Source organism: Cornus florida, unplaced genomic scaffold (genome assembly GCF_030987335.1).
Source record: "Cornus florida cultivar Cherokee Brave unplaced genomic scaffold, ASM3098733v1 CherokeeBrave_3.0.0_Hap2_Chr04, whole genome shotgun sequence".
Lineage (NCBI taxonomy): Eukaryota > Viridiplantae > Streptophyta > Magnoliopsida > Cornales > Cornaceae > Cornus > Cornus florida.
The window spans coordinates 30,075,844-30,097,435 of NW_026775574.1; the positions used below are offsets into that span (position 1 = coordinate 30,075,844).

The 21,592-nt window shown below is 33.5% G+C and overlaps 1 pseudogene; it reads right to left on the reverse strand.

Annotated features, from left to right (window-relative positions):
• Positions 1–157: 157 nt before the first annotated feature.
• Positions 158–21,592, reverse strand: part of LOC132304885 (alpha-glucan water dikinase, chloroplastic-like) — an 81,137-nt pseudogene continuing 59,702 nt past the window's right edge.

The window sequence follows — 21,592 nt, forward strand, 5'->3', positions numbered from 1 at the left end:
TTTGAAATTACTCTTTAAATAATTTTTAGATAATTATTATTTTTATTTAATAAACACAGTAACTACTGAAAGATCGATATTTTTTTGCATACTATTTAATTGTATAAATATTTGTATTTGTATTTATATTGTATGTACATTGATTCCTGATTATTGTTCAGATTCTAATCAGTGATTTAGGAAAATGAGCAAGGCCGTAATTTGCTTCACCAGAGTTTGCTTCCTCCAACGATTCTGGAGCATCAAAGTAAAACAAATTCTTCTCGCAAAGCTCAAGCAACTTCTCGGAGACAAAAGTCGCCTTTATCAACCGAATTTCGCGGTAAGTGTTTGGGTGTCCAGAAAACGAAGTTGCCAATGCAAAAGCCTCGTGTGATTTCTGTTTCTCCTCAGGCTGTATTAGCCACTCACCCTGTTTCTGAGGTACACCAGCTATCAATTTCTCGTTCCTTCTCATACAATTTTCCAGCATTTTTGTAGTCCATGATGTCCATCCAATTGTTATTTGGTTAAATTTTGTGCTTTTATCTAATTCATGAGCTAGGAGGATGATAAATTATTGAATGTTAAACTACAGTTAGGGTTGAATTTTTGGGTTACTAAAGATGTTTGTTTACATTACTCATTTCCAAGTATTTTTGGTCTGTTAAATGCATAATGATTGTCATACTTAACAGTCTAACCGAGAATGCTAACCCAGGGATTTTTTTTTTCTTGGATGCATTGAGTAAGACCTAAACTTTGATCTTATCAAATGCATTCAAGGGATACAAAACCCTTGACTAACATTCTTGATTTTTGAATTTTTGTTCTAAATAGCATTTCCCTGTTATATTATTCACTGGGCTTATTATGGTTGGAAAATTAGTGCCCTGCTTGAATAGATTTTGTAATGAGATTTACTAGATTAGGTGAGGTCATTCAATGCTTGCCAAATTAACAGCAGTCAGTGAAGTGCTTTTGGTCACTGTCTTAAATTATCCCAATAGACTTTAGGGAAATAACAAAACCAAACAGAGTTCGTGCTTTCTTGTACTTGAATGACCATACAACAAGTCAGTCCATTTTGGAGACAGGACGTAAACTACTTTGATTATTAGGGACCATATTTCACAAAGATGTACTTCTTTCAGTTGAAAGCAGCTTTTTTTTAGTGTAAATCGTCGTAGTCAACTTATATTTGTTTTAGGTTGTGCAGGCTGAATCTATCACATGACATATAAGCTAGATTTGTGATGTTATACCTCACTCAATGTTGCCACGTTTCCCTCTCCACTCCGTCTCTCTCTATATATTCATATGTCAAAGAATGAATAACAATTACATGTAAAATCTTTTTTTTTTTTTTTTTTAATGTACATTTGATGTTTTCTAATGCTTTTTTTAGATTTTTGTAAACACTTGAAGCTTTACTTTTTATTGAATAATTTTTCTACTGTCACTTTTCCAAAAATTTATTGATTCTCATGTTAGCAAGTTTTTAAATTGTCTTGTTTCGACATTGTTTCAGTGTATTCTACAGGTTCATATTTTCTTGTATATATATATTTTTTGTGTAAATTGTCCTATGTTCAGGTGGAGAATAATTGTAGAAAGGCCTTTCCTCAATCTTTTGCTGGAGTTTTTATCTTAGGGATGCATTAATTCCCATGGAAGCAATATTTTTTACCTTTTTTTTATTTTTTTTTATTATTATTATAAAAAAAAGCATATATTTTTATATGTTAAACCTGATTTTTGTATTTAGTTAGTACAAATTCTCCTAATAAATTATTCTAAAGGTTAATTACAAAAAAACCTCTTTTATCTTGCAGTCATTTTTAATAATTGAAGGTGCTGAAATGTAATATCTTTAGTTCGAGGGGGCAACTGCCAAAACTTGAATATTTCATTATTTTATTTATTTAGTTTGCAATTAGCCCTGATTCTAGTTTGTGTTTTATATTTATGTCTGAAGAAGGATTCAAAATAGTCACTATCCATTCCTTTTGAAGTTATTCCTTTTTGGTTTTGTTGTAGCACATTGGAATAATAAAAATTATTCTTCTTTATTTATTTATTTTTTTATGGTAAGTATCTCACTTCATTGACTCTTTAACTTTCTTGCATTATCATTAGGGCCAATATTCTTGCATTATCAATAGGGTCTCATCATTCAACAAGGATGTCCTATACATGGAGAAAAGAGAGGTTGTGGTAGGCAGATGACCAATGTAGAACTTATAGGTTGCACCTCATAAACAAATACAAGATCAGAAACGTTGGTTGGTTCATAATGCTGCATAAGGTAGTTGCTGAAATGGGGATTATCAAATTGGATGAGTGGTAAAAGAGACAATAGTATTACAAAGTACAAGAGTTTGTTAGAAGATGAAACAGATTGTGTTGAAGATGATTGAGTCATCTAAAATTCCTTTGTTGCGTGTAATATAGACAATAAATGAATCAAGTGGTGACTTGTTTTAAGCTGAAACTGCTAAAATGACAAGATGAAGGCCAGCAAAAATAACAGGTAGAGGTGGTCAGAAAGATTCGATGGTATATGACCCAAGGAAAATTATTGCCTTGATGAAGCATAATGGCTAGGAAGGACTCATGAGATTGACACCAGTAATAGAAAACCTAAAAACATTCCATGCTATTAAAGTCTTACTTTAAAGTGAAGGTGAAAGTGTTGAGTGTACTCCATTATCATTAAATGTACTCTTCAGAAGTTTGTTAAAAAATAGACAATTAGCGCCTGCAAGAAAATTCCAATTAGACAATTTCTAAAAATGAAATAAATAAATAAAATAAAATAAAAGACAAGTCCTTCAAAGATGACTTCCGCAATACCTGACAGATGACTGTTGGGATTTATATGCCTTGTCATAGCAAATTCCTGTTTAGATTAAAGTGTTCCTGACGTTTATGAAATATTTATGTTTTATACAATTGGTGAATTCAATGTATTATATTTCGATTCATTATAGAATTGATAGTGTCCATTTGATTACAAGAGATATTTATATATATGTTTGTGATAGCAATCAATGCATGATATATAAATAGTAATCATAAATGGTTCATAGTCGGTAATTATAGATGGACTCATAATTAATTAAGATTTGAACTGGATCCGCGTTAGGTTGAGACATATTGCGAGAGCCGTCGTATGCAATTGCTCCCTATCACCGTCATGGCATTTGACTCTTAAGTATGAGAAAATTATAGACTCTTTTATTAATTAATAATTACTTTGATTTATTCGGCGGATTCTTCGGGATCCTTAGACCGACACTTTGGGTAGTTATGTAATTAATAGTTAGAGGGTTATATTTTCAATATTTGCATCATTACTACTTCTATTTATTTTGTATTGATTATGGTTGATCACAAAGTAAATTCGAAGGCCTTCGTGTATTTTTAGACAAAATGATTTATTATATATTTATTTATTTAAATTATTATTTTTGTCAAACAAATGTTTTATTGTGATCGAGCCAGAAATAATCAAAGGTACCAAAATAAATATATTAATTAAGTAGTCGGATTGATGACTTTATTTATCCGATAACTAATTATGCACAGAGGGGTCAAAGTGCAATATTGACTTAGAGGTTATTTATTATTTAATTGGAGTTCAATTAATTTCTTTTAGTGGAATAGAAATTAATTTATGAATTAATTGAATTGGGTCCATGGATCGGGCCAATTATTAATTCATTGTAGCCAATAAAATAATAGGCCCAATGGATTCTCACTCATAGCCCAACTTGATATTGGAATCATATTAGATTTGAGACACGTGAATTAGAGATTGAGAATGATTAGTTGTTTCCTTTTCTTTACCTTTATGTTGCCTATAAATATACATGGTCTATGTATATTTTAGGTGTGATTTTTAGTAGAAGGAAAAAGGAATATATTTTCTCTCTCTAGAAAATTAGGATTTATATTCTTATCTAATGGAGGCTCCCACAAGCCTAGTTTTCCAAGGTCATTCATGGAGGCATATGAGTGATTCCTAAAGGCAAAACAATTACCAAGAAGATGGAGATCCAAGGAGAATGCATCTTGCTAAGGGATCTACAATAAGTGAGAACATTCACTTTAGAAAAAAGATTTAAGGTTTACTCAAACCTTGATGTAAGTATTCAATCTTTTAATTGAATGATACATCATGTTTTATTTTTGCATAAAACTTGTCTCTATGTAATGAATCAAGATCTATGAATTTAAATCCCTCAAAAAAAATTTAAAACTAGCACGTTTCCTAACAGTGGTATCAGAGCATGGTTTGATTCATTACTAGAGATCATGATTTTATGAAAATCATCATTCATGGATCCAAAATTATATTCATACATATTTTTATTGATGTATGTTGATGTATGATTTAATATGTTGATATTTATTGATACATGATGATGTATGAATAATTGTGAATGAATGATGATGTATGATTGGGCCATGGATGAAGCTTATAGGTTAAATTAATATAATTTTATCTTTGGATGAATGTAATTAAGGCTTTGATTTAGCCGTTTGAAAGTTCAATGATGTAATTTAATTTTTTCCATTGTATTTCAAATTGTAAATATTTTTAAAGCCATGTAATTTTCGTCAAAGGATGCTATGAAGCTTCAAGAAGGTCCAAGAGGGTTAAATTAGGCTTCAGGAATTTTCTGGGATTTTTTAGAAATTTTCCGGAATTTTTTTAAGGCCTAATTTAATTTCTGAAATTTTTCCGCGATTTTCCGGCGACCGGAGAGTTGTTGGCGGCAAGGTTTTGGCCGGAGATCAAGAGGGATTGATGGGAAATAATCCCATGTGACGCGGCTAATGATAGACCCTCGCACATTACTTAGAGCATATAAATGTTAAAAGCTGAATCCATTGGCAATTTAAATTGCTTCTGTCTGTTATTTATTTATTTAACTGATGCATGGAATAATTAATTGTTTATTATTATTATTTATGCATTGGATCCATGATATTTAATTAAATGACTTGATTTATATTAATTAAATTATGAAAATTAATTGGATTTGATTACTAATTAATTTGAGAGCACTTATTGGGAAACGAAAAAATTATTTTTATAAATTATTTTTAAAGTGTGCCTCAAATTAAATATTAGTGAATCGTTTAAAGTCCAAATATTTTCTAAATTTAATTGGATTAAAATCAAGACGTTTTGCATGCATTATATCATGTAAATAGATAAATTCAAAACCCTAATTATGAATGATTAAAAATTGAGTGGGAGCGGGGATTTTTATACATTACCCCATGGCCTTTGTTATTAACACCATTGTAATTAGATCTTCAAAAATAAGGCCCCACGCATGATTTGAAGAGTCTTAATATTACAAGAATAGTTATCTTATGAAAATAATAATATTAAATGTTCATTGTAATTAAATCTTTAAAAATAAGGCCCTACGCATGATTTAAAGAGTTTAGATTATAATGACAAGATATTTAATATTTTATTTTTCATTAGAGCTTTAATAACGTTATACACTCAATCTAAAATCAATAGTGTTAGCTCCCCAACGGAGTGGTCTACACTAGGTGATTTTAGAAAGGCTAAACATAATCGGGAATCATTTCATATAGATAGACAAGACATTGTCTTAAGAAATATGGAGCTGATGGGATTTGCCCGCCAATAACAATAATGAACTTCGCCAACCGAATAAGTTATTGGTGTATTAGTTATCCGATTTTTCATGCAGTGGTTAAGGGACCCACATATTATTTTAATGGAAGTGCTCACCTAATAGCAAATGAATCTCTACAATAGTAATAATGAACTCCTCCAACAGGATAAGTTATTGATATATTGATTGGTTGATTTATTATGCTACAGAGTTGAGGGACCCACATTAATTAAAAGGGATTGTTCACCAATAATGATAATGATCTCTTGTTCGATTGAGATTTATTATATTATGTGGTAAACAAACTCATTTTAATTTTAAATATGCATGACAGTATTAATAATTCACCTTGCATATTGTATGAATGCAATTATATTCAGACTAATTATGTCTAATCCATTTTATCTGCTTGCTAATTTCAATGTATGTGGACTTCATTTATAATGACTAGAAAAGGAATTTAGAGATTTTATTCACAACGTGGTGGTACAAATGTATTTACTATTCCTAAAACCTAATCCTTTTACTTTAAGATACCCAAGAGAACATTAATGCTTTGAATAAGTGAAATAAGGCAAATGAGATGAATTGGTGCAATATTCTTAGAGTTTACCTCGAATACGCTCCAAAGCTAACATTTACATTATTTTATTTTCTTCAAGCATCATGTTAAATGTCAATAAGATGTTTTGGTGAGATTAGATAGAGAGTATGCTAAAGTACTATATCAGACTTGAATAGCATCAAGATAGCCTAAGGAACTCCAGTATAAAATCGAATTTTGGAAAATGATTGTTTATTATTTAAAATTAGCTAGAGATCAATAGGGCTGACTTGGGTGGTAAGTTTCAAGTTGACATGATTATTGCCTTGTTACCAAACTCGTTCGACTCTATTAGAGTGAACTAAATAAGGAATCAGTTTGAGTTCACACTCGCTAATATTCTTATAGAATTGGTAACAGATGAAGGGATAATCAAGAGTTTGGGCGTTCCTATCAATCTAACCTAGTCTATACCATCTTCTTCTAGGCCCAAGTGGACTGGCAAAGCAAAGAAGAAGGATGATAATAGGACTAGGCTAGCACAAAACATAGGTATCTAAAAGGTTAAAGGGAATAAGGCAGTGTATGTTGAGGGCGAATGAAACTGTTTCTTTTACCGTTAACTAAAACACTATAGGACGAACTGTCTAAGCAATGACGTGGCATAGGAAAATATATATTTAATCATTGAGCCATGTTATGTGGTTGCATCTATTAATTCCTGATAGATAGATTCTAGAGCCACTAAACATGTTTGCAATTCATCGTAAGGATTTCAGGAATCCAATAGCCTTGATGATATGGATATATATTTATCTTTTGACCTGATGCCAAGGTTGTAGTTAGGTCAATGGGAGTATTACATCTGAAATTAGAGGGTATGAGGATATTAGTATTAGAGAACTATCTTTATGCACAGAAGTTAGACGCAATCTAATTTTTGTTTCACTTGTGGTTTATAAAAACTGCGTTGTTATTTTGTAAAACTGGTTTTATAAAATTGAATAGATATGCGATTGCTTCTGGTGCATTGAAAGATGGTTAATATACTATAATCACAAACTCTTAAGATTTGCAAGATGTAGAAACTAATGTTGCATCTTCTAGATTGAATGTTAAGAGAAAATTTGTTATTCCTGACTCATTGTATTTTTAATATCTATTTTTGGGTTGTTATCAATCAAAATGAGATTCAAAGATTGGTCAAAGAAGGTTTATTACCTAGTGAGGCAGAGGAGCCTAAACCAAACTTGTGAATCCTGTTTTGAATGATAGAATACTCTAAGGGCTTAATCAGCCAAATGAAATAGACATAAAGAACAATTGGATTCGGTACATACGGACACGTGTGGTCTTGTGAACATCCAAGCAAGATTACTCACGTTTTGGATAAATTTACCTGTTGCGACACAAGTCTTATACTTTTGGTATATTCCGAGAGGGTCAAGACTGATGTGGAGCACAGATTAGGTAAACTTATCAAGACACGTCGATCTGATCGAGGATATGAGTATTTCTTGGGATAGTGCAAAGACTATATGATCAATGAGGGTGTTGTGTACTAGTTTTCCGCAATTGACACTAAATGCATTTAGGTATCAAATAAGAATAACAGAATTCCACTTAACATGGTTAGATCTATGATCAGTTATGCTATATTATCTCTTTCATTTAAGAGTTTAGCGTTAATTACATCGATGCGCATTATGAACTGCATTCCATCTTAGTCTGTCTCAAGGATATCGTTGAGCTGTGTTTTTGACTAAATCTTAGTTTGAATCACATGTACATATTGGGTAGTCTTGCACATGTGCGCTTGATATGGACAAGTAAGTTGGAAACAGATCATACGCATGATAGATTTGATAGCTACTCTAAAAGTCACTAGGATGGATTATTTTATGATCTCAATGATAAAAGTTGATTGTTTACACTCACTGTTTATCTAAAAGAGGATCATATTATGAATTACATACCTAGTAGCATAATGTTAGAGAATATGGTATGAGTACCAGATGTACCATATGTGAACACACTTATTATAAAGATTGAGAATAATATATGAATTCTCTATTGATGCGTCAGTATCATCTAGTACACAGATTCCTCCATCGGTACATTAATGTAGTGGGAGGATTATCATCCAACCGATAGAATCATGTTTTTAGGTGAGACCATTATGGACATCCCTGTTAAACATGAGTTGGACCCAGTAAGCTACACGGAAGCGTGAACCGATATGGATACAGATCGTTTTGGCGAGTTACTATGAAATCAGAGTTGGAATCTATGTATTCTAATAAATTCTGGGATCTTGTAAAACTTTCTAGTAGGGTGATACTTATGGAAGGCAAGTTAATCTACAAAAAGATACCAGAAAATTTCTTAATGAATAAATCATGAGTGTACAAGGGAATGTCATTATTTTTCTTAATTCTATATATTGATGACATCCTACTCATTTATAATGACGTGGAAGTTTTGTCATCAATAAAAAGGTAGTTGTTCAATTACTTTTAAATGAAGGAATTTCAAGATGTAAGGTATATTCCTAGGATCAAGCTTTTGCAAGATCAGGTTAAAAGAAAAATAGGCTTATCTTAATAATCCTACATTAATAAAGTTTTGACCAGGTTTGGTATGCATAACTCAAAGAATGAGTTCTTGCTTTATTGATATGGATTGCTCTCTCTAGTAAGTAGTTTTCCAAGACTAGCAGAGGAAATTGAGCAAATGAGACTGAAACTATATGCTTTGGCATATGAGAGTCTCATATATGCCATAGTCTATACCAAATAGGACATCCGCTACATTGTAGGGATAGTCAGATGATATCAGTCCAATCCTGAACTTGATAACTGGTCTATTGTGAAAAATATCATTAAGTATCTAAGGAGGACCAAGGATATCATACTTAGTTATGGATGTGATGATATGGTCCTAGTCAGGTATGCTAGTTCTGATTTTCAATCAGAAGTAGATACTATGAGGTTCATGACTTAGTGTATGTTCACTTAATGGACGGAAAATCAGTTGGTAGATTGTTAAGCAGATTTCAACTGCTGACTCAAACCTGCAGGTGGAATATATTGCAGCCTTAAAGGCGGCAAAAGAAGCCTATTGGTTTGATCTCACTGATTTAGAGGTTGTGGAGCATACTAGCCTGCCTATCGAGCTATATTGCGACAATAGTGCAGAAGTAGTCCAAACCAATGACCCAAGGTTCCATAGATGAACAAAATACACTGATAGGAAGTATCATGTTCTACATGATATTGTCCGGCAAGAAAATGTACTTGTGGCTAGAACATTGCATTGGAATACAACTTTGTTGATTCATTAACAAAGGTGTCGTCGATCAATAGTTTTGATCAACACCTGGATAACATTGGAGTTAGATGCAATTTGAATTGGCTATGAGGAAAATGTACTTGTGGCTAGAACATTGCATTGGAACACAACTTTGTTGATCCATTATCAAAGGTGTTATTGATCAATAATTTTGATCATCATCTGGATAACATTGGAGCTAGGTGCAATTTGAATTGGCTATGAGGGCAAGTGGGAGCTGTTGGGATTTATATGCCCTGGCATAGCAAATTCCTGTTTAGATTAAAGTGACATATGCTCCTGACGTTTATGAAATATTTATGTTTTATACAATTGGTGAATTCAATGTATTATATTTCGATTCATTATAGAATTGATAGTGTCCATTTGATTACAAGAGATATTTATATATATGTTTGTGATGGCAATCAATGCATGATATATAAATAGTAATCATAAATGGTTCATTGTGGGTAATTATAGATGGACTCATAATTAATTAAGATTTGAACTGGATCCGCGTTAGGTTGAGATATATTGCGAGAGCCGTCGTATGCAATTGCTCCCTATCACCGTCATGGCATTTGACTCTTAAGTATGAGAAAATTATAGACTCTTTTATTAATTAATAATTATTTTGATTTATTCGACGGATTCTTCGGGATCCTTAGACCGACACTTTGGGTAGTTATGTAATTAATAGTTAGAGGGTTATATTTTCAATATTTGCATCATTACTACTTCTATTTATTTTGTATTGATTATGGTTGATCACAAAGTAAATTCGAAAGCCTTCGTGTATTTTTAGACAAAATGATTTATTATATATTTATTTATTTAAATTATTATTTTTGTCAAACAAATGTTTTATTGTGATCGAGCCAGAAATAATCAAAGGTACCAAAATAAATATATTAATTAAGTAGTCGGATTGATGACTTTATTTATCCGATAACTAATTATGCATAGATGGGTCAAAGTGTAATATTGACTTAGAGGTTATTTATTATTTAATTGGAGTTCAATTAATTTCTTTTAGTGGAGTAGAAATTAATTTATGAATTAATTGAATTGGGTCCATGGACCGGGCCAATTATTAATTCATTGTAGCCAATAAAATAATAGGCCCAATGGATTCTCACTCATAGCCCAACTTGATATTGGAATCATATTAGATTTGAAACATGTGAATTAGAGATTGAGAAGGATTACTTGTTTCCTTTTCTTTACCTTTATATTGCCTATAAATATACATGGTTTATGTATATTTTAGGTGTGATTTTTAGTAGAAGGAAAAAGAAATATATTTTCTCTCTTTAGAAAATTAGGATTTATGTTCTCATCTAATGGAGGCTCCCACAAGCCTAGTTTTCCAAGGTCATGTATGGAGGCATATGAGTGATTCGAAAAGGCAAAACAATTACCAAGAAGATGGAGATCCAAGGAGAATGCATCTTGCTAAGGGATTTACAATAAGTGAGAACATTCACTTTAGAGGAGAGATCTAAGGTTTACTCAAACCTTGATGTAAGTATTCAATCTTTTAATTGAATGATACATCATATTTTATTTTTGCATAAAACTTGTCTCTATGTAATGAATCAAGATCTATGAATTTAAATCCCTCAAATTTTTTTTAAAACTAGCACTGTTCCTAACAATGACAACATGATCAGGGCTAGTGTTATCATGTAGCTTCTGATGCCATTCCTCCATCATTCCACCTTTGCAGTCATTATTTCTCTGCAATGAAGAATAATTTATTCATAAAAAGGGTACGTGCATTCACACCCAAAGAGGAAAAAATAATGCAAGCCTAGATATCCACCTGAATAACCAGGATTTCGTCTCGGATTCGCTGTCCCACAATTCCTTCACCTCCCCGACCAATAGTAGTTATAATCATTCGTAAAATTTCCCGATACTGTGGATGACTTCTATAAACATTCTGGAGCAAGCCCGTAAGGTTATCCTGAGCTTTACTTATCTCGCTGCACAGTTGAAAGCACAAAATAAACCCACTTAGAGAATAGTCATGAAAATGTACAGCACAAGTAGAAAGTACATGCATACAGAAGTTTACAACTTCTTAAAGAAACATGTCAGAATATTAATAAAATATCCTTTTGCCCTCCAAGTGAATTTGATTCATGGAAAATTTAGAACTGGTCAGGAATCCCTTTGGCAAACCATTAACGCAAGAGAATGATGTCACATGGGGTGACTCTCATAGTGCCACATGTGATCCATGTGCCCTCAACGTTGTTGTCGCGGAGCATGCCTCATGGGCTTGCACACTTCGTGGCCACAGGTCACGCGGGTGATGGGGGCGGACAATGGCCCCCCATGCACTGCCAGTTTGCGGTCGGGCCAAAAATCGAGTTGCCAACCACAAACATCATGACAATTGGTGGTTGAGCAAAAAAATCCTTGAACGTGCGTGCCGACGTCTCCAGCGGAAAGCTTCAGTGTCGCATCAGGTTCACTGGAGCTTCCCGCTGGCGACATCGGCACACAGCTTGAGCGTCCCTCTTCAGTTGTGCTACAAGGGCATGTTATTTCCCTTGGCCGCCACGCTAGGTTCCCGTGACTGTTTGCCGCCTGGGGAAGGCCCCCGAAGAGGCCGTTTCCAGTCCTTCCCCTTGCCGGCACACAGCGACCCGCCATGTGAGGAGCTCGAGCAGTCTATCGATAGCCGACAGGTGTGCGGGTTGGTTTTTTCCCTGTTTGTGCGGAGAAGTTAGCTCGAGCGTCCCTCTTCAGTTGTGCTACAAGGGCATGTTATTTCCCTTGGTCGCCATGCTGGGTTCCCGTGAGTGTAAGATTAATGAAAGATCAAATCTTCAAATGCATACGGCAATTATTGCATAAAGAATTATACCGTGGCTTTACGTTGTAGTTTTTATTCCATATAAGCTGCCTTGTAGCCATAAACCTCATCCACACAAGAATTCCAGCAAGACCCAATTCACCAGCTTCTTTCGCTCTATCTATCAAGTCTGCCGCAATATTAAATCTGAGAAGGAAAAAAAAAAAAAAGACTTATTACTTCAATAGCCGGTTCATTAGATTTTCACAAGCTCAAACACGAGTTAGAAAATAAAACCATCAATATTAGTTGATAACATGGATTTCTCATGAGATAGATAGATGGTACATGTTAAGATTAGGGATTTAGTTGAAGCCCCAAATAGGATGGCATACATGCGTAAGTTATATTTAAAATGCCAATAGATAGGTAATGCAGATTTTGTCAATAGCCTCTTGAATTTTGCTCCTATTGTGAACATTTATTACAAAGAGGTGGGGTTAGAGCGCATTTAAAATAATTAAAAAAAATTGCAATTATTGAAGAAGAAACTGTCAGAAAATAAAGAAGTAACTCCAAACTAGCTTATATTAAAGGACAAGGTACACAAAAACAAGACACGGGATCTGTATATGGACACAATAATGTGAAAAAGCATCACATAAAAGATTAAAATCTATCAACCCAATGCCTCCTTTCCTGAAGCCTTCTGCTGCTAATCAACACATACGAAAATTGATAAGATCCTGAAGCACACCCAAATTTACCAAAACACTTGAAATATAAAAAGATGAAAGTAAAGGTAGTCATATAAATGGAACATGAAGTGTTGTGAAGAGAAAAGATTGCTTTGTAGCTCAGAGTCCCCAGGGAATACTAACCTGTGCATGAAGGACCTCTGTGCCTCATTTTCCATGTCTGCTATTTTATCCAATAATGTCTTAGCTGTACCTTTGCCATCACCAGCATCCTTTTAAGTGGAAAAAATACGTTACATATAGAAAGCGATCTGAGATGAAGAAGAATGAAAAGAAAAATAAGAAACCTAGAGCAAGAATTCTTAGAATACAAAACAGAAAGCAACCTTTTGGACCTGCTTAGATCCCACACCAAATTCGACATAAAAGTCCGAACCATTATTCTTCATCCATTTTCCGCCAGATAAAATGACAAATGGGATTCCCACGAAATTGCCATCCTCAATTTCTATTTCTAAGGATTGAACCTGCAAATTGAATTGAAACTATGAAGTTACTGTTTACACATCTAATCATAAACTATTCTTCAGAGAATATAACAGAAATGTATCAGTTTATTTTTATTCCATTTTTGGGTGAAAAAGTATCAGCCAGCTACACAGTTATTAAGCATATAAAATCACATCGATTTTCTCTTGGCACACCTTGTATGCTGGATCTTCAGAAGAACTGCTTGTGAATTGTGTTTGAATGGCCATGCCTAGGGAAACTGAACCAGGGGGCAATACACTTGGAGGTGGTGCCTGCAAAGTGACAATAAATCATTATAAGAGAGATGCTGAAAGGCATCAACAAGTAGTCCATGCAGAAAATAATAGTTTTCATCAAAATGATTTATGATTCACAAGATGCAATGTATATGATTAATAAACTTTAATAACTTACCAGCCACTCTTTAGCTTTTCTTGATAAAGCCCAATGAAGGATAACTGGCTCCTTCAAATCTGTAGCTAAATGAACCCTTGTTTTTCCACCAGACTTCATTACTAGTACCTTGAAAATGTACAGAGTCCGAAATTTAGAATAATGTTCGCAACTAAAACTACCCAGGGAAAAAATCAGTAGCAGGTCATGATCTCACCAGAAGTTCCTTATCCCCAAGCCTGTATATTTTCTTGCTCATAAGAGAACCACCACCTAGTTCTTCCTTTGCTCTAGCAAAAACCTCCATTGCGGACAGGGCTTGTGGTTCGTCTGAGATCTTTTGCTCCATAGATCCAGAAGCATACTTGTTGAGAAGCTGCATCAAGTCCCTCTTCTTGCGCTGAATCCCTTCTGGGGTAAAGTACCTCTTTTTATCGAGTTGCTTCATAACCTTAGCTTGTATCTCTCCTTTGGTAATATTATTTTGTGTCTCATCGAGAGAAGTGCCCTTCTCTATTTCAATTTGTGACTCTTTTCTCGCTTCTCCAAATTCTCTCTGCTAACACAACACAAATTAAAATTGAGCACACACCCCTTTTTAATTATGCAAAAGAGTGAAGGAATATCCCATTATTAATGTGCTTTTGTTATAATATAAGAACTAATAAAAAATTATAAAGAAATTTGAGTGTATGAGAGAGTCCAGATTTACATGTTGCTGATCTGGGGAATAGTTTGGTTTTCCCGCCGTTTCCGATCGTAGATGAGCTTCCATCTGTATAAGATCATCAGGTACTTTGTTCTTCGTTTCAGAAAGAAGCGGCTTCTTATTTTTACTTGTACATTTTTGTTTGTTAGCCTTGCACGAAGGTCCTGTATGGAAGTGCCCCTAGCTATTTCCTTCAGTAGCTCAATTCGAGCACCTTCATATTCCTCCTATGACAAGTAAGAATGTGTTGCTGAGTGATAGGAGAGAAAATAGAGCATATACTCGTACAATTGGTCCACAAGGCATAGAAACTTCTTCAATAGAATTCACAAATTAATTGTAGAATAACTAATATGGAAATCAAAGAGAAAATTTCTCATCAAACAATCTCGCTTGACCCTACGACCCACCCTTCAAGTAATGTTAAGCTTCATTGCATATCTGCAAAAATAGTATCACCTATTCTGCTATTATCTCGAACTTTTTAAGTGAAAATAAAGAGCAAGAGTAGGAAGAGAAAGGAATTTGACACGATAATACGCTCAAAGACTACAAATCACAGTTTCTTATTAGCCCAGGCCAAGACCCAGCACCTTAAAATGAATCCCAACACTGGCACAACTCCAACTTTTATCAATCAATTTCTCCAAGAACCAGAAGACCTCCATTACTGTGATTAATCCCCAAAGAGTAGAATTCAGGTTGAAAGGACTCATTCCCTTCTCAGTGTGCTCTATGAGAAAATAGGATCTCACTGTATAAAGAGGTTTTTTTTTCTGCCATTCTAAAACCCATTTCTTCTTTCCAAAGCAACAAGTAAATAGAACATATCATCACCTCTTCATAGTGGCAGGCTATAGTTAAGACTAGTTAACATGAACTCTTTTTGTTTCTTTTCTTGTTTATCGCTTAAAGACCCTCTCAAAAGGAATGATCTAACAAAAAAAGTATATTCTCCCTCTAATTCAACATAAAATCCTAGATGATACAAGAATATAACATCTTGTATAGTCATTTAATACCACCCCTATTATTAATCCAACGAGGTTCTGCTACACGAAGTGAAACATATCTACTTATTTAACTATGGTCTCACATATCAGCAGTCCCTTCTGAGTTTAGCTACAGAACCATCAATGAACTTGAAGTCCTACTTAAATTGTTTAATCCTGAATATTTGTGTATTTCCTGTTTCTGAATGAAACAAATTAAGCAAAACAATATCTATTTTCATGACATTGAGGTCAAAGACAACAAATATTTTTTAGATAGCAAGTCTAATAATTTGTTCAGAGGATCCAAATTGAAGTTCCTGATATTGAATATGTCAAAATAGATTCAAAATAAAATAAATTGAGCCTTGCAACAATCTCCTGGCTTTATATCATGACTAGCACCAGCCAATTAGCACTCAAAACAAAATTGTCCACTTGCCTCGCTAGTAACTGATCTGGATAAGTTCATTGTGTTGGTATTTATATGTCCTGGCATGGCAAATTCCTATCTGAATTATAGTGACATATGTTCCTAACGTTTCTGAAATATTTATGCTTTATACAATTGGTGAATTCACTGTATTATGTTTCGATTCATTATAGAATTGATAGTGTCCATTTGATTACAAGAGATATTTATATATATGTATGTGATGGCGATCAATGCATGGTATATAAATAGTAATCATAAATTGTTCATAGTCGGTAATTATGGATGGACTCATAATTAATTAAGACTTGAATTGGATCCGCTTTAGATTGAGATATATTGCGAGAGCCGTCGTATGCAATTGCTCCCTATCACTGTCATGGCATTTGACTCTTAAGCATGAGAAAAGTTTAGACTCTTGTATTAATTAATAATTACTTTGATTTGTTCGGCGGATTCTTCGAAATTTTTAGACCGACACTTTGGGTAGTTATGTAATTAATAGTTAGAGGGTTATATTTTTTTCAATATTTACATCATTGCTACTTGTATTTATTTTGTATTGATTATGGTTGATCACAAAGTAAATTCGAAGGCCTTCGTGTATTTTTAGACAAAATGATTTATTATATATTTATTTATTTAAATTATTATTTTTGTCAAACAAATGTTTTATAGTGATCAAGTCAGAAATAATCAAAGGTATTAAAATAAATATATTAATTAAGTAGTCAGATTGATAGCTTTATTTATCCGATAACTAATTATGCATAGAGGGGTCAAAGTGCGATATTGACTTAGAGGTTATTTATTATTTAATTGGAGTTCAATTAATTTCTTTTAGTGGAGTAGAAATTAATTTATGAATTAATTGAATTGGGTCCATGGACCGGGCCAATTATTAATTCATTATAACCAATAAAATAATAGGCCTAATGGATTCTAACTCATAGCCCAACTTGATATTGGAATCATATTAGATTTGAGACATGTGAATTAGAGATTGAGAAGGATTTGTTATTTCCTTTTCTTTATCTTTTTGTTGCCTATAAATATACATGATCTATGTATATTTTTGGGTGTGATTTTTGGAAGAAGGAAAAAGGAATATATTTTCTCTCTCTAGAAAATTAGGGTTTATATTTTCATCTAATGGAGGCTCCCACAAGCCTAGTTTTCCAAGATCATTCATGGAGGCTTATGAGTGATTCCTAAAGGCAAAATAATTACCAAGAAGATGTAAATCCAAGGAGAAGGCATCTTATTAAGGGATCTACAATAAGTGAGAACATTCACTTTAAATGAAAGTTTTAAAGGTTTACTCAGACCTTTGATGTAAGTATTCAATCCATTAATTGAATGATATATCATATTTTTATTTTTGCATAAAACTTGTCTCTATGTGATGAATCAAGATCTATGAAGCGAAATCTCTCAAAAAGTTTTTAAAACTAGCACGTTTCCTAACAGTGGTATCAAAACATGATTTGATTCATTACTAGAGATCATGTTTTTATGAAATTCATCATCATGGATCCAAATTATATATATATATATTGATGTATGATTTAATATATTGATACATGATGATGTATGTATAATTGTGAATGGATGATGATGTGTGTTTGGGCCATGGATGAAACTTATAGGTTTATTGAATGTAATTTTATTTTTGGATGAATGTAATTAAGGCTTTGATTTAGCCGTTTGAAAGTTCAATGATGTAATTTAATTTTTTCCATTGTATTTCAAATTGTAAATATTTTTAAAGACACGTAATCTTCACCAAATGATGCTATGAAGCTTCAAGAAGGTCTAAGAGGGTTAAATTAGGCTTCAGAAATTTTCTAGAATTTTTCGGAATTTTTTCTGGAATTTTTTGAGGCTTAATTTAATTTTCTGGAATTTTTTATTAATTTTCTGAAATTTATCGGCGATTTTTAGGCGACCGGAGTAATGCCGGCGGCGAGGGACATTGCCGGAAGGTGGACGAATGATCCGGTGTGGCGCAGTACATATGCACGCGCACCAGCAGCCTTCAGATCAAAGATCAGAAGCGAAAAAGATCCCATGCAGCGCATTCCATGGTGCGCTATATGAGCGCCCAATGGGAATGCGCGTGAGATGCACGCGCTGAGTGATGCGGCGCAAGTACAAGATAGGCGCATGGAATCACGCGCTGCAGCATCTACAAAGCGCATGCAGGCGCGTCTCACGCGCTAACACGCACACCTAGCGCGTGCAGGCGCGTGCCAGCGCGTGGGGGCGCGTGGAGGCCCATGCAGTGTCCTGCTACTTGCCCTAGGCACGTGTGAATGCGTGTGGGGCCCTCCGGGCGCGTTCCAATCGGCGTTTTGCTTCTCCAAACGAGTACCAGCTCCCTGCAGGTGTTCACAAGCTAATAGAAGACCCTCGTGCAGTTCTTAGAGCAGTTAAATGTTAAAAGCTAAATCCATTGGCCATTTAATTTGCTTTATCTGTCATTTATTGTTGTATGTGATGCATGAAATAATTAATTGCTAATTATTATTATTCATGTATTGGATCCATGATATTTAATTAAATGACTTGATTTATATTAATTAAATTATGAAAATTAATCGGATTTGATTCCTAATTAATTTGAGGGCACTTACTGGGAAATAAAAATTTATTTTTGTAAATTATTTTTAAAGTGTGATTCAAATTAAATATTAGTGAATCGTTTAAAGTCCAAATATTTTCTAAATTTAATTGGATTAAAATCAAGACGTTTTGCATGCATTATATCATGTAAATGAATAAAATGAAAACCCTAATGATGTATGATTAAAAATTGAGTGGGAGGGGGGATTTTTATACATTGCCCCATGGCCTTCGTTATTAAAACCATTGTAATTAGATCTTCAAAAATAAGGCCCCACGCATGATTTGAAGAGTCTTAATATTACAAGAATGGTTGTCTCATAAACATTAAAATATTAAATTTTTATTGTAATTAGATCTTTAAAAATAAGACCCTATGCATGATTTAAAGAGTCTAGATTATAATGGCAAGATATTTAATATTTTATTTTTCATTAGAGCATTATTAACGTTACACACTCAATCTAAAATCAATAGTGTTAACTCCCCAACGGAGTGGTCTACACTAATTGATTTTAGAAAGGATAAACATAAATCGGGAATCATTTCATATGATAGACAAGGCATTATCTTAAGAGATATGGAAATGATGGGATTTGCCCGCCAATTGCAATAATGAACTTCGCCAACCGAATAAGTTATTGGCGTATTGGTTATCCGATTTTTCATGCAGTGGTAAAGGGACCCACGTACTATTTTAATGGAAGTGCTCACCTAATAGTAAATGAATCTCAATAATAGTAATAATGAACTCCTCCAACAGGATAAGTTATTGACATATAGATTGGTTGATTTATTATGCTACAGAGTTGAGGGACCCGCATTAATTAAAAGGGATTGTTCACCAATAATGATAATGATCTCTTGTTTGATTGAGATTTATTATATTATGTGGTTAACAAACTCATTTTAATTTTAAATATGCATGACAGTATTAATAATTCACCTTGCATATTGTATGAATGCATTTATATTCAGATTAATTATGTGTAATCCAGTTTATCTGCTTGCTTACATATTCAATATAACTGGACCTTATTAATATTGACTAGGAAATGAACTTAGATATATTATTCACAACGTAAGGGTACAAAATCTATTTAATACTCCTATACCCAATTCATTTACTTTAAGATACTTAATGAGATGTTTTAGTGAGATTAGATAGAGCGTATGCCTATGTACTATGTCAGACTTGAACACCATCAAGATAGCCTAAGGAACTCCAGTATGAGGTTGTATTTTGAAAATGATTGTTTATTATTTAAAAATTAGCTGGAGATCAATAGGGCTGACTTGGGTGGTAAGTTTCAAGTTGACATGATTATTGTCTTGTTACCAAATTCGTTCGACTCTTTTAGAGTGAACTAAATAAGGAATCAGTTTGAGTTCACACTCGCTGATATTCTTATAGAATTGGTAACAGATGAAGGGATAATCAAAAGCATAGGCGTTCCTATTAATCTAACCTAGTCTATACCATCTTCTTCTAGGCCCAAGTGGAAAGGCAAAGTAAAAAAAAAGAGGATGATAATAGGACTAGGCTAGCACAAAATATGGGTATTCAAAAAGGTTAAAAGGAATAAGGCAGTGTATGTTGAGGGCGAAGAAAACTGTTTCTTTTGTCGCTAACTAAAACACTAAAGGACGAATTGTCTAAGCAATGACGTGGCATAGGAAAATATATATTTAATCATTGAGTCATGTTATGTGGTTGCGTTTATTAATTCTTGATGGATAGATTCTGGAGCCACTAAACATGTTTGCAATTCATTGTAAGGATTTCAGGAATTCAGAAGCCTTGATGATATGGATATATATTTATCTTTTTTCCTGATGCCAAGATTGTAGTTAAGTCAGTGGGAGTATTACATCTGAAATTAGAGAACTATCTTTATGCACAGAAGTTAGACGCAATCTAATTTTTGTTTCACTTGTGGTTTATAAAAACTGTGTTGTTATTTTGTAAAATTGGTTTTATAAAATTGAATAGATATGCAATTGCTTCTGGTGTATTGAAAGATGGTTAATATACTATAATCACAAACTCTTAAGATTTGCAGGATGTAGAAACTAATGTTGTATCTTCTAGATTGAATATTAAGAGAAAAATTGTTATTTCTGACTCATTGTATTTTTAGTGTCTATTTTTGGGTTGTAATCAGTCAAAATGAGATTCAAAGATTGGTCAAAGAAGGTTAATTACCTAGTGAGGCAGAAGAGCCTAAACCAAACTTGTGAACCCTGTTTTGAAGGATAGATAACTCTAAGGGCTTAATTAGCCAGATGAACTAAACATAAAGGACAATTGGAGTCGGTACACACAGACACGTGTAGGCTTATGAACATCCAAGCAAGTTTACTCACGTTTTGGATAAATTTATCTGATGCGACACGAGTCTTAAACTTTTGGTACATTCTGAAAGGGTCAAGACTAATGTGGAGCACAGATTAGGTAAACTTATTAAGACACTTCGATCTGATCGAGGATATGAGTATTTCTTGGGATAGTGCAAAGACTATATGGTCAATGAGGGTATGGTGTACTAGGTTTTCCGTAATTGACGCTAAATGGATTTAGGTGTCAAAAAGGAATAATAGAATTCCGCTTAACATGGTTAGATCTATACATTATCTCTTTCATTTTAGAGTTTAGCTTTGACGATATCAATGCACATTATGAATTGCATTCCATCTTAGTCTGTCTCAAGGATACCGTTGAGCTGTGTTTTTGACTAAATCTTAGTTTGAATCATATGCACATATGGGGTAGTCTTGCACATGTGCGCTTGATATGGACAAGTAAGTTGGAAACAGATCATACGCATGATAGATTTGATAGCTACTCTAAAAAGCACTAGGATGGATTATTTTATGATC